This window comes from Ranitomeya variabilis, chromosome 4, assembly GCF_051348905.1.
Source record: "Ranitomeya variabilis isolate aRanVar5 chromosome 4, aRanVar5.hap1, whole genome shotgun sequence".
Classification (NCBI taxonomy): Eukaryota; Metazoa; Chordata; class Amphibia; order Anura; family Dendrobatidae; genus Ranitomeya; species Ranitomeya variabilis.
The window spans coordinates 162,268,351-162,282,195 of NC_135235.1; positions in this window are offsets into that span (position 1 = coordinate 162,268,351).

Genomic DNA, 13,845 nt, shown 5'->3' on the forward strand with positions numbered 1-13,845 from the left:
ATAATAGAGTTTTATCAATTCATTTGACCTTTTATGCGCTCCAACTACATTAGTAATTCACCTTCTTTATTATCACTACTAGAAGAAGCCGGTATGTATCATCACTGGTATTGAAAAGACCTGCAAACTCTTTAGAAACATGTCTGCTAATATTTCTAGTTGTGTTTGATGGTGACATACACAGACAAGCTTTAATAAAGATATATTTTTCATGCCCTGTAGAAAATACAGTAGAAATAAAATGTAAGCTATTGGGCAAAAACTTCCTACGCATGTCAAAACCGCTGGCGTAATCCTTTGAATTGGCACACACCTGCTTACTAAGGAATAATACCTCTTTTTCAGTATGCAATGAAAAATACTTCACCCTGCTTATCTAGCCGATTTACACAGAATTGGGAGGAAGAAAAAGCACAAGATTTTTGTGTTCAGGGACAGATGAAGCCCCCAAGACAAAAATGTCTATGTGCTCCCTCTCTATCCCTTTATATTAGTAGTAAATTATAATCTGCAAAAGCAGTAATTTAAAGGAGGAATACTTTTGTTGTATACTATCAATTACTGCAGATAATTATTAAACAGGAGGCATATAAAAGTTTTTTTAAGGCCTTTATATTCAAGATCTGTCTGATATAGTTGTGTTCAAAAGTTTACATACCCCTCCAAAATGTTTACTTTTTCGGCCTTTTTTCAGAGAATATGAATGATATCACCAAATGTTTCTCCACTCATGGTTAGTGTTGGGTGAAACCATTTATTGTCAAACTACAAAACATCCAAACTACCCTGATCAGAAGTTTACATACCCTGGTGAATTGGGCCTAATAACATGCACAGAATTTGACACAAATGGGTTTGAATGGCTACTAAAGGTAACATCCTCACCTGTGACCTACAGGTCCTTCTCAAAAAATTAGCATATAGTGTTAAATTTCATTATTTACCATAATGTAATGATTACAATTAAACTTTCATATATTATAGATTCATTATCCACCAACTGAAATTTATCAGGTCTTTTATTGTTTTAATACTGATGATTTTAGCCTACAACTCCTGATAACCCAAAAAACCTGTCTCAATAAATTAGCATATCAAGAAAAGGTTCTCTAAATGACCTATTACCCTAATCTTCTGAATCAACTAATTAACTCTAAACACATGCAAAAGATACCTGAGGCTTTTAAAAACTCCCTGCCTGGTTCATTACTCAAAACCCCCATCATGGGTAAGACTAGCGACCTGACAGATGTCAAGAAGGCCATCATTGACACCCTCAAGCAAGAGGGTAAGACCCAGAAAGAAATTTCTCAACAAATAGGCTGTTCCCAGAGTGCTGTATCAAGGCACCTCAATGGTAAGTCTGTTGGAAGGAAACAATGTGGCAGAAAACGCTGTACAACGAGAAGAGGTGACCGGACCCTGAGGAAGATTGTGGAGAAGGACCGATTCCAGACCTTGGGGAACCTGAGGAAGCAGTGGACTGAGTCTGGTGTGGAAACATCCAGAGCCACCGTGCACAGGCGTGTGCAGGAAATGGGCTACAGGTGCCGCATTCCCCAGGTAAAGCCACTTTTGAACCATAAACAGCGGCAGAAGCGCCTGACCTGGGCTACAGAGAAGCAGCACTGGACTGTTGCTAAGTGGTCCCAAGTACTTTTTTCTGATGAAAGCAAATTTTGCATGTCATTCGGAAATCAAGGTGCCAGAGTCTGGAGGAAGACTGGGGAGAAGGAAATGCCAAAATGCCTGAAGTCCAGTGTCAAGTACCCAGTCAGTGATGGTGTGGGGTGCCATGTCAGCTGCTGGTGTTGGTCCACTGTGTTTCATCAAGGGCAGGGTCAATGCAGCTAGCTATCAGGAGATTTTGGAGCACTTCATGCTTCCATCGGCTGAAATGCTTTATGGAGATGAAGATTTCATTTTTCAGCACGACCTGGCACCTGCTCACAGTGCCAAAACCACTGGTAAATGGTTTACTGACCATGGTATTACTGTGCTCAATTGGCCTGCCAACTCTCCTGACCTGAACCCCATAGAGAATCTGTGGGATATTGTGAAGAGAAAGTTGAGAGACGCAAGACCCAACACTCTGGATGAGCTTAAGGCCGCTATTGAAGCATCCTGGGCCTCCATAACATCTCAGCAGTGTCACAGGCTGATTGCCTCCATGCCACGCCGCATTGAAGCAGTCATTTCTGCCAAAGGATTCCCGACCAAGTATTGAGTGCATAACTGAACATTATTATTTGATGATTTTTTTGTTTGTTATTAAAAAAACACTTTTATTTGATTGGACGGGTGAAATATGCTAATTTATTGAGACAGGTTTTTTGGGTTATCAGGAGTTGTAGGCCAAAATCATCAGTATTAAAACAATAAAAGACCTGACAAATTTCAGTTGGTGGATAATGAATCTATAATATATGAAAGTTTAATTGTAATCATTACATTATGGTAAATAATGAAATTTAACACTATATGCAAATTTTTTGAGAAGGACCTGTATTTGCTTGTGAGTCGCCCTCCAGGGCCGTGGGGTACTCGGCACCGGGTCCTGCGTTCACAGGGAGATGTCACAGTGGCGTCCCGGTCCATGGCTGTTATGATCCTTAGTGGTTGAGGATCACAAATTACTCCAGCTAAGTAACATACATAGGACAAGCTCTAGGGAGGTGGCAAACTGGACTGACCGCAAATCTGAACCTATCCAAACACACTAGAAGTAGCCGGTGAACGTGCCTAAAACATCCTAGACGTCTCGAGCCAGCCTGAGGAACTAACTACCCCTAGAGAGAAAGAAAGACCTCTCTTGCCTCCAGAGAAATAATCCCCAAAGAAATAGAAGCCCCCAACATATAATAACGGTGAGGTAAGAGGAAGGCACATACACAGGGGTGAAAACAGATTTAGCAAATGAGGCCCACTAATACTAGATAGCAGAAAATAGTAAAGGGGTCTGTGCGGTCAGTAAAAAACCCTTACAAAATATCCACACTGAGATTACAAGAACCCCCGCACCAACTAACGGTGTGGGGGGGAGAAACTCAGTCCCCTAGAGCAACCAGCAAGCGAGGAAATCACATTTTAGCGAGCTGGACTAAAAACATAATAAATGCTGATAATCAAAAAATGATCAAACAAAAACTTAGCTTGTCTTGGAGAGACTGGGAGCAAGGTAGTCACAAGGAATCTGAAGAGCACTGAATACATTGAGAGCAGGCAAGGAACTGAGTATCCAGGTGAACTAAATAGGAAACCAACCAAGGATAACGAACCAGCAGATGCTGCCAACCTGCAGAAAGACAACACTACACAGTACCGCTTGTGACCACTAGAGGGAGCCCAAAAACAGAGTTCACAACACATGGCCCCGGGTGCCCATATAAAAGGGGAAGGTCTTTAAAGGGGATAAAGTATATGTTCGTGATGCCATCTGTGGTATTCAGTCAGTGGGGATGACGCTGTTTTAAGGGTCTTCTGGGGTGATGTTATGGCAGCTAGATGGTATAACTTCCCACAGGTGAAGTATATCCCCAGGGCTCCCGGTGTGTAGATGGAAGATGGTGAAAGGTGCAATAAAGAACGAGGACACAGGGTTGCAGTCTCTTTACCTTGTTTACTGTCGAGTACAGGCAGCCACAGTCCAGGGCACCAGATCACAGGGCAGGCAGGGTCCGGCTGGCTTGGAGGCAAGTTAGGAGTCCCCTTATCCAGGTGGAAATCAAAGCCTTCCTCTAGCGCCGTGGTGTCATAGTGCCTTACTGCCTACGGTTTCAAATAAGGTCCTCACAGGTGTTCTCTCGCTCTCTCTGTCCCCCATATAGGATAGGACACTACCCGTATGACTGGTGACTTGAGGCAGTTTATAGGGATATTAGCATGCCCCAGCTTCTAAAGGTATCACTGTGCCTCCTGGGTAGTAAGGCGGACAGGTAACGTGGAGTTCAGCTGTCCTGCCGGTCTCTGATGTAAGTCGTGGAGGGCTTTATGATCCTCGGTGTTCCAGCTACTGGTATCTGCTCTCCTGCACGTTCACTGCAATGTATTTGGCTTTCTGAATGTCTCTTTCCATGAACTGCTGCACTGTGGCTACACAGCTCCGTAAACCCTCTTCTGCCTCAGACTGATCCAGTCTGTTTCCTGGCAAGAACTGTTCTGATCTTTCCCTCCTGAACTACCATATATATGGGGAGTCACCTAGTAAATAGAATCAAAAGCTCCCCCTGGTGGCCTGGAGTGTGAATGTGTTGCATGCTTATGTTACCTGGTTACAGTTATCCCTTCTTGCCTTCAAGCGTGACAACACTCTCCCCATGAGGAAAGCAATGATACTGTGACGACCAGGACCCTGGGGCACCACGCTCCCCCCTGTTAAATCCTGTACTCCCAGACTGGGAAAAGAAGAGCAACAATACAGATTAGTAAAAAAACACAATTTTTGGAATGCTTTAAACTTCTAAAACAAGTTAATATTATAAACGATACCTTCCCTTTATGGAAGGTGAGAACACTTGAACGTTACAATAACTTATTTACAGAGTATGCATACTTTTGAGAATAGAAAACAGTATAAGATAATTAACTAACTATTAATTGCTATTACCTGCTACAGATATTCTATCTTAAGGCTTCAAAGTGCAAAACAAACATTCTCTTTATTCAAAGTGCAGAACTTTTCTAGCAAACAGCATCTACCCTTACGGGCAAACTACATCAAGTCCGTCCAATTCAAAAGTGTAACATTAGACATTTTCACTGCTTCCTGCACATAACACTGTCTAAGATCAAGTTTCAATTTTATTCTTATTCAATATATTAACTCACTAATATACTAACTAGCTGGCATATAGAGTACAATTTTAACTAACAAAGTGCACCGAATCAACTTTCAAGTCTTTCAATACTGAGGTAGTGCAATTAATACTATAGTCAATCAATACTATATAACAGCAGCAATGATGCAATGCACCCGTCATTAACCCCCAACGTTAGTCTTGGGTGGGCTTCAAGGTGTGGAATCCTGCTGCGCCAAATGGGTTTTTCTTCAGGTCTCTGTAAAACAAAGTTTTCACAGTAATGTTAGAAGCAGTCTTTTTAAAACTTCTTTGTAAGACCAGTATGAAGCACCTTTAACCCCTTAATCCCATATGACGTACTATCCCGTCAAGTTGACCTGGGACTTAATTCCCAGTGACGGGATAGTATGTCATAGCCGATCGGCCGCGCTCACGGGGGGAGCGCGGCCGATCGCGGCCGGGTGTCAGCTGCCTATCGCAGCTGACATCCGGTACTATGTGCCAGGAGCAGTCATGGACCGCCCCCGGCACATTAACCCCCGGCACACCGCGATCAAACATGATCGCGGTGTACCGGAGGTACAGGGAAGCATCGCGCAGGGAGGGGGCTCCCTGCGGGCTTCCCTGAGACCCCCGGAGCAACGCGATGTGATCGCGTTGCTGCGAGGGTCTCCTACCTCCTATCCCTGCAGGCCCCGGATCCAAAATGGCCGCGGGGCTGCATCCGGGTCCTGCCGGGATTACTTCCGGGTCCGGAGCAGGCTGCAGATGAAAGCGATGTGAGTGAGAGCGCCGATCTGATAGAGTGCTGTGCACACTATCAGATCGGCGATCTGTGATGTCCCCCCCTGGGACAAAGTAAAAAAGTTTAAAAAAAAATTTCCACATGTGTAAAAAAAAAAATAAATAAATAAAAAATTCCTAAATAAAGAAGAAAAAAAATATATTATTCCCATAAATACATTTCTTTATCTAAAAAAAACAAAAAAAACAAACAATAAAAGCACACATATTTAATATCGCCGTGTCCGTAACGACCCAACCTATAAATCAGTCCCACTAGTTAACCCCTTCAGTGAACACCGTAAGAAAAAAAAAAAAAAAACCGAGCCAAAAAACAACGCTTTATTATCATACCGCCGAACAAAAAGTGAAATAACACGTGATCTAAAAGATGGATATAAATAACCATGGTACCGCTGAAAACGTCATCTTGTCCCGCAAAAAATGAGCCACCATATAGCATCATAATCAAAAAAATAAAAAAGTTATAGTCCTCAGAATAAAGCGATGCCAAAATAATTATTTTTTCTATAAAATAGTTTTTATCGTATAAAAGCGCCAAAACATAAAAAAAGATATAAATGAGATATCGCTGTAATCGTACTGACCCGATGAATAAAACTGCTTTATCAATTTTACCAAACGTGGAACGGTATAAACGCCTCCCCCAAAAGAAATTCATGAATAGCTGGTTTTTGGTCATTCTGCCTCACAAAAATCGGAATAAAAAGTGTTCAAAAACTGTCACATGTCCGAAAATGTTACCAGTAAAAACGTCAACTCGTCCCGCAAAAAACCAGACCTCACATGACTCTGTGGACCAAAATATGGAAAAATTATAGGTCTCAAAATATGGAGATGCAAAAACTTTTTTGCTATAAAAAAGCGTCTTTTAGTGTGTGACAGCTGCCAATCATAAAAATCCGATATAAAAAATGCTATAAAAGTAAATCAAACCCCCCTTCATCACCCCCTTAGTTAGGGAAAAATAATAAAATTAAAAAAATGTATTTATTTCCATTTTCCCATTAGGGCTAGGGTTAGGGCTAGGGTTAGGGCTAGGGCTAGGGCTAGGGTTAGGGCTAGGGTTAGGGCTAGGGTTAGGGCTAGGGTTGGGGCTAAAGTTAGGGTTGGGGATAAAGTTAGGGTTGGGGCTAAAGTTAGGGTTAGGGTTTGGATTACATTTACGGTTGGGATTAGGGTTGAGATTAGAATTAGGGGTGTGTCAGGGTTAGGGGTGTGGTTAGGGTTACAGTTGGGATTAGGGTTAGGGGTGTGTTTGGATTAGTTTCAGGTAGAATTGGGGAGTTTCCACTGTTTAGGCACATCAGGGGCCCTCCAAACGCGACATGGCGTCCGATCTCAATTCCAGACAATTCTGCGTTGAAAAAGTAAAACAGTGCTCCTTCCCTTCTGAGCTCTCCCGTGCGCCCAAACAGGGGTTTACCCCAACATATGGGGCATCAGCGTACTCAGGACAAATTGGACAACAACTTTTGGGGTCCAAGTTCTCTTGTTATCTCTGGGAAAATAAAAATTTGGGGGGCTAAAAATCATTTTTGTGGGAAAAAAAGGATTTTTTATTTTCACAGCACTGCGTTGTAAACTGTAGTGAAACACTTGGGGGTTCAAAGCTCTCAAAACACATCTAGATAAGTTCCTTGGGAGGTCTAGTTTCCAATATGGGGTCACTTATGGAGGGTTTATACTGTTTGGGTACATCAGGGGCTCTGCAAATGCAACATGACGCCTGCAGACCAATCCATCTGTCTGCATTCCAAATGGTGCTCCTTCCCTTCTGAGCTCTGCCATGCGTCCAAATAGTGGTTCCCCCCCACATTTGGGGTATCAGCGTACTCAGGACAAATTGGACAACAACGTTTGGGGTCCAATTTATCCTGTTACCCTTGTGAAAATATAAAACTGGGGGCTAAAATATCATTTTTCTGAAAAAAAAATTTTTCACGGCTCTGCGTTATAAACTGTAGTGAAACACTTGGGGGTTCAAAGCTCTCAAAACACATCAAGATAAGTTCCTTAGGGGGTCTACTTTCCAAAATGGTGTCACTTGTGGGGGGTTTCAATGTTTAGGCACATCAGGGGCTCTCCAAACGCAACATGACGTCCCATCTCAATTCCAGTCAATTTTGCATTGAAAAGTCAAATGGCGCTCCTTCCCTTCCGAGCTCTGCCATGCACCCAAACAATGGTTTACACCGACATATGGGGTATCAGCATACTCAGGACACATTGCACAACAATTTTTGGGGTCCAATTTCTTCTCTTACCCTTGGGAAAATAAAAAATTGGGGGTGAAAAGATCATTTTTGTGAAAAAATATGATTTTTTATTTTTACGGCTCTGCATTATAAACTTCTGTGAAGCACTTGTTGGGTCAAAGTGCTCACCACACATCTAGATAAGTTCCTTAAGGGGTCTACTTTCCAAAATGGTGTCACTTGTGGGGGGTTTCAATGTTTAGGAATATCAGGGGCTCTCCAAACACAACATGGCGTCCCATCTCAATTCCAGTCAATTTTGCATTGAAAAGTCAAATGGTGCTCCTTCGCTTCCGAGCTCTGTCATGCACCCAAAAAGTGGTTTACCCCCACATATGGGGTATCGGCATACTCAGGACAAATTGTACAACATCTTTTGGAGTCCATTTTCTCCTGTTACCCTTGGTAAAATAAAACAAATTGGAGCTGAAATAAATTTTGTGTGAAAAAAAGTTAAATGTTCATTTTTATTTAAACATTCCAAAAATTCCTGTGAATCACCTGAAGGGTTAATAAACTTATTGAATGTGTTTTTGAGCACCTTGATGGGTGCAGTTTTTAGAATGGTGTCACACTTGGTTATTTTCTATCATATAGACCCCTCAAAATGACTTCAAATGAGATGTGGTCCCTAAAAAAAATGGTGTTGTAAAAATGAGAATTTGCTGGTGAACTTTTAACCCTTATAACTCCCTAACAAAAAAAAATTTTGGTTCCAAAATTGTGCTGATGTAAAGTAGACATGTGGGAAATGTTACCTTTTAAGTATTTTGTGTGACATATCTCTGTGATTTAAGGGCATAAAAATTCAAAGTTGGAAAATTGTGAAATTTTCTAAATTTTTGCCAAATTTCCATTTTTTTCACAAATAAACACAAGTTATATCGAATAAATTTTACAACTAACATGAAGTACAATATCTCTCGAAAAAACAATGTCAGAATCGCCAAGATCCGTTGAAGGGTTCCAGAGTTATAACCTCATAAAGGGACAGTGGTCAGAATTGTAAAAATTGGCCCGGTCATTAACGTGCAAACCACCCTCGGGGCTTAAGGGGTTAAGAAGGTGCAAACTATTTACACGACAGTTTGTGAATCATTCACCATCCATGATTCAAGTGTCTTTGAAGCAAAACAAAACTCTGTAAACAGAGGATCCCTTTAAATGAGGGACCCCTTTAAGTATAAACCTGGTCAGGTTTGACAAACGTTTAGTAGCAGTCATTTTTGGACCCTGGTAGCAACAATGAGTTAACTTTTAACTCTTCACTATTTACAGTCATGTTCAAATTTGACTTTATTTTAACTGTAGCATTGTCCAAGGTAACACTTTGCATTGAACACTTCCTGGCCTGGGAAGAGTTGCATCCAAATTTTCACCTGATGCCAGATCAATGTCATAGGTTTGGTTCTCATGTACAGTCAAGTCATGGGCTGTAATTGGAGTTTGCGTAGTCTCAGTATGCATGTCTATGGGGGTAGCTGCCATGGTTGTTTCAGTGGTGGTGATTATGCACACTTTGGTAGTAGTGACGGTTTGGGGGGTTACTGGTTCTGTGACCAGAGGAATAGTGATAGTATTGACTTTGACACTAGGTGGCATTGCTGTAGGTATACATTTCTTAATGTTCATTGCGTACCAGCCTTTTTCACCCCAGTGACAGGTGTAGTCACTTGATCCCCTCGGCTCAGGTCCCATTCAGGATGTCCCCCTCGGTTGATGACATTCCACGTCACGGCTGGTGACATAGACCTTGTCCTGCAGTCCTGATTCCTTAATGAAACCCCATCCCCTTTTTGGGTGGAAGACCACTACTATTCCCCATTTCGCTGGGCTCTTGATACATTGTTTGGCTTTATGGGCCTGCGCTTTACGTTGGGCCTCACTCCCTCCATTTGAGCACCAGACACTGGTGGCACTCCTCCCAGGTGAGGGCTTCAATGTGGGACCCCTCTGGCTGGGCCTCCCCAGGGGACCCGATTGGTCCTGCTCTCGGATTGTCCCATTGAAAGACCACCCCCTCGGGGCTCACCTCCAGTGGTGTGCCTACGGGTGTTGGGAGCGGCATTTCAGCGTCTCGTCGGCGGTGGCTACAGTCGCTGCAGCAGGGCCTTCATCTGGGGCAGGAGTTGTCTCTGGAGCAAGGTAAGTGACTGGGGGAGAAGCGGTCACTGGAGCGGGATCGGTCACCGGGGCAGGGTTGCTTTCTGTATCTGCGTCTGATGTGGTTCCACCGATGCCGATCCGCTCCACTAATGGGGCTGCTGGAGTCGGCTGCTGCACGGACTGCGACTCCTCCAACGTGATCTTCTTGCACAGGGCCAACTTCCATTTCGTCACTGTGGTCAGCTCTGTGTCCAGGAGCTGGTGGCTCAGCTCCTCCACCGGCGTCCCCAGGAAATCCAGATCCTCCGGCAGCGGCAGGTCCGGGTCCTTCTCCGTTGGCCTGGGATAGTCCCGGATTGCTTCACCATCTTTCGGGTACCCATTTCCTCTTCCAGGTCTACGGCCACATGCGCACGCTGCTCCTCCATCTCTTGGGGTGGGGCTTCTTCTCCTCCTTGTTCCTGCCATAGCATATCAGGAGGCGGACCTCTTTGGCAGACGGGCACATCCTCGTCATATAATAACATTTGTAGGGGGCGTTCATCACTGTTCTCGCCTCTCTGGTAGTCTCCTCCCATGCTGGCATACCCTTCTTCTCCAGCGCTCCTTGTGGCGCTGTAATGGCGGCAGTTTTGGCCGCAATTTTTGGAGGCAATTCACAGTACACAGTCAATAAATCACTGTTCAGGCACAGTCTTTTAGGCGCACATGACCCGATTTGCTGGGTCAGTCCATCCTGTTTGTGATGCCAAGATGAGTTGCATGCCAGGGCCGTGGGGTACTCGGTACCGGGTCCTGCGTTCACAGGGGGATGTAACAGTGGCAAATCGGTCCTTAGCCCTGGGCGCCCATGTAAAAGGAGAAGGTCTTTATAGGGGATAAAGTATATGTTTGTGGCGCCACCTGTGGTATTTGGTCTGTTGGGACCGACACTGCTTTAGGGGGTCCTCTTGGGGGATGTTATGGCAGCTAGATGGTATAACTTCCCACAGGTGAAGTATATCCCCAGGGCTCCCGGTGTGTAGATGGAAGATGGTGAAAGGCGCAGTAAAGAACGAGGACACAGGGTTGCAGTCTCTTTACCTTGTTTACTGTTGACCTCAGGCAGCCATAGTCCAGGGCACCAGATCACAGGGCAGGCAGGGTCCGGCTGGCTTGGAGGCAAGTTAGGAGTCCCCTTATCCAGGTGGAAATCAAAGCCTTCCTCTAGCGCCGTGGTGTTGTAATCCCTTACTGCCTATGATTTCAAATAAGGTCCACACAGGTGTTCTCTTGCTCTCTCTGTTCCCCATATAGGATAGGACACGACCTGTATGACTGGTGACTTGAGGCAGTTTATAGGGACTCTAGCACACCCCAGCCTCTAAGGGTGTCACCGTGCCTCCTGGGTACTAAGGCGGACAAGTAACGTGGAGTTCATCTGTCCTGCCGGTCTCTGATGTAAGTCGTGGGGGGCTTTAAGATCCTCGATGTTCTGGCTACTGTTTTCTGCGCCTCAGAAGAATGCAGCCTGCTCAGGGCTGGTCTCTCCCTTGTATCCTCTCCTGTGCTTTGCTCTCCTGCATGTTCACTGCAATGTATTCGGCTTTCTGAATGTCTCTTTCCAGGAACTGCTGCACTGCGGATACACAGCTCCGTAAACCTTCTTCTGCCTCAGACTGATCCAGTCTGCTTCCTGGCAAGAACTGTTCTGATCTTTCCCTCTTGAACTACCATATATATGGGGAGTCACCTAGTAAATAGGATCAAAAGCTCCCCCTGGTGGCCTGGAGTGTGAATGTGTTGCATGCTTGTGTTACCCGGTTACAGTTATCCCTTCTTGCCTTCAAGCGTAACATCACTTGTATTAAGGCGCCATCATGGAATTTAGTACTAATAAGTTGTAATGTTATATTTTTAAAGAAAGGCATTTAGGATCTCTTTGAACTTTTGTAGTGAATCAACCATTACGACATCAAGTGGCAGAGAGTTCCATAATTGAACTGTTGTTGCAGACACATCTAAGAATATAACTAAACCTTCTTCCATCTGCACCTAAAGAATGGCCCCTTGTCACCATCGCAGTCCTAGATTTCTGCACTGTCCCTTAATATATTTATTCATTGTATTAGCCCCTTTCTGACATTGTCAGTTATAGAACGCCCCTGCTCCCTGGTACTTATTGACGCGGGATGGATTATTACTTACAGGCAATCGTGCACCGGGTGTCTACTGATTCTGACAGCTGACACTCTGCACTAAGTGCTGGGGGCATTCCCGCACCACTTCGGGCACTTTAAACCTCTAAATGCTGTAATCAAACCTATTTGCAGCATTCCGAGGGCAGTCAGAGGGAAGACAGCTCCTCTGCCCTTGGATTGGAGATCCCGTGGCATGACGCAGGGTCCCGATCAATGCCATGGAAACCTGATGTTGCCATGACAACATCCAGGTCACCAGAGCTAGTAAAGTTGCTAGATCATGCTCAGAGCATGATCAGCAACTCTATCTGTTAGTACAGAGCTGACAGTTTGCATAGCATAGGGATGCTGCTGCATACCTTTGCTATACAAGGGACCAGCCTGCTAAAAATGATAGTCCCATAGAGGGAAAAAGTAAAAAAAAAGTAAATAATTGTAAAAATATTTTTTTAAATAAAATAAAAACAGATCAGAAGATGTTGCAGCCATAAATAAATATTTGTCTGAAAAAAAATATTAACAATAAAAGTACACATATATGGCATTGCCAAGTCATGAATGACCCAACCTATAGAACTGTCCCACTAGTTAACCCCTTTAGTGAACACCATAAAAAATAAATAAAGAATACAAAAAGCAATGCTTCACCATCGTACATCATACTGCTTAACACAAAGTAGAATAAATCGAGATAAAAAAGATGAATATAAATAATCATAGTACCACTGAAAACATCATCTTGTCCCACAAATAACAAGTCACAATACAGCTCAATCAGTGGAAAAAGAAAAAAATTATAGTTCTCAGAATAAAGTGATTAAGTAAAATAATTATATTTTCTATAAGATAGTTTTTATTGTGTAAAAATTCAAAAGCATAAAAAATGATATAAATGAGGTATCACTGTAATAATGCTGACCCGAAGAATAAACTACATTATCAATTGTACCACACACAAAATGACATAAACCTCCAAAAAAGAATGACTGAATTGCTGTTTTTTGCAAATTCTGCCTTCCAAAAATTGGAATAGAAAGCTTTGAAAAAATATAATGTGTCTGAAAATGGTACCTATAAAAACAGCAACTCATCCCGCACAAAACAAGTCCTCACATTACTCTGTGGGACAATATATGGAAAAATTATAACTCTCAAAATATAGTGATGTAAAAAACTGTGTTATGCAAGAAAAGCGTCTTTTAGTGTGTGACAGCGGCTAATATAAAAATAATCAGGTATTGCTGTAATCGCACCAACACAAAGAATAAAGTCACCTAGTCACTTATACTGCAAAGTGGAACAACGTAAAAAATAAATAAAACCAATTCTTCAGCTGCCGTTGGTTTTTCAATTCTGCCTCCCAAAGATCGCAGTAAGACTAGGTGCACATTTATCCTGAGCTCTGTGTTAAGCGCTTACACCGGGGTTTCCGTGTACATCTCTGAAATATGTGATTCAGACAGAACCTTCGACAGAAGATTCCCTATGATGAGTTTGATGGATGCACTCTGGACACCATCTGACCTGTGATCCGGCAGTGTTCGTCTTTATAGGATTGTATAAAAGTGCCCTCGGCCACAATTCTGTGCACTTCTGAAAAGGATATCGCTGAGCAGAGGCCAGATAGAGTCCAGTGTAACTCTGCTGCTTCATTATACTGAATGGATCCTTCCGGAGTTTCATCTGAATCATTTCACT